Source organism: Belonocnema kinseyi, chromosome 5, assembly GCF_010883055.1.
Source record: "Belonocnema kinseyi isolate 2016_QV_RU_SX_M_011 chromosome 5, B_treatae_v1, whole genome shotgun sequence".
In the NCBI taxonomy this organism is placed as follows: Eukaryota; Metazoa; Arthropoda; class Insecta; order Hymenoptera; family Cynipidae; genus Belonocnema; species Belonocnema kinseyi.
In genome coordinates this window covers 96767544-96769022 of record NC_046661.1, presented here as the reverse complement: position 1 = coordinate 96769022, position 1479 = coordinate 96767544, and positions in this window count along the sequence as shown.

Sequence of the window (1479 nt, the reverse complement as noted above, 5' to 3'; positions counted from 1 at the left end):
ACGCTTCTCTTTTTGCTTTTTGGGCAGCCTGAATTTCATCATTCCACCACGCATCACCAGACATTCTTCCTACAACTGCGGTACCACACACTTCGATCGCGCGTCTAACAAGGAAATTCCGTAACATTGTCCAGGCGCCCTCTAAATCTTTGGTTTTTATACGGTCCTCCCAGGTTGCCCTATCTATGCTTTCGATTATCTTATTTTGGAAATCTATTCGCACATCCGGTTTCTGTAGGTTCTCAATTTTGATTCGCGTTTGTTTTGCTTTCTTGGGTCTCTTTTTTCTCCAAACTAGGGATGGGCGATTCTCTCGAAAAGATCGATTCTTGAATCGATCCAGGATCGAATTTATGATGATCGATTCAGAAAAAAAATCGAATCAAAAGAATCGATCTTCCAAGAATCGACCGTGAAAGAATCGATCTTTTGAAATCCATATGAAAATGTCTTAACTATCTTAAGTTTAACTATAAATTATTACTTTTATTCAATTTTAAATAAAATGATTTCAGATCGACAAGTAAACACTTTTTATTTCTATTTTCACATAAAATTAACATACTTTGTAGTTCGAACAATATTTTTAAAAAATATTTCGTTCATTTTTGAACGTTTAAAACGTCAAGTACAATCAGACGAGGTGTAAAACAAATTAGATAAAATTGGATATTGAAAGATAAAAAGTACCACACCACAATTCAAACCAAAATCTGATATTGGAACAACTAATACATAAATATAATTTTATTTACCTTACCCTTTCGTAACTAAAGTATAGTATTCTGTCATAATCCAACAAACTATGTTAGTATGGTCTCGTGAAAAGTCAACCAATCTGACGACTCCCTACACATGCAACTGTGATGCCCTGAAAAGTTTCGGACCTACCTTTCTAACAATATAGGATAGAGAAAGAGGTCTATTCGATTTCGAAACTTTGGTAATAAACATTTTGAGAGCAGGTTTTGCTTGAGCTTAGATTGAAATGCAGTCTTGGACACAAAAAAAAGAATTATAGTACAGAGCAATAAAGATAAAAAATGTACGCCGCAGTTACGAAAGTATAGGGCGGAGAGATAAATAAAAAACAAAGCAGAATCGCTTCTTCGATTCTGGGGGTAAAGAATCGATCCAATAAAAAATCCACACGTAAAGAATCGATTCAAAAGATCGATCTTTTGAGTGAAAAAGATCGATCTTTGAAGAATCGATCCAGAATCGCCCATCCCTACTCCAACCCCGACCTAAGTTAATTTTTGAGATCAGAAGGTAATGGTCAGTATTGCATTCAAGACCCCTCAAGACCCTTGTATCTTTGACTAACTCTCTAAGTCTTTCATCCGCAACAACAAAGTCGATTATACTGCGGCTATATCCTTTAGACCAGGTGTACATGTGGATCATTTTATGCCTAAACCAAGTATTTGTAATAAACAGACCCCTTTCTAAGCATAGACCAACTAGTTTATCTCCGTT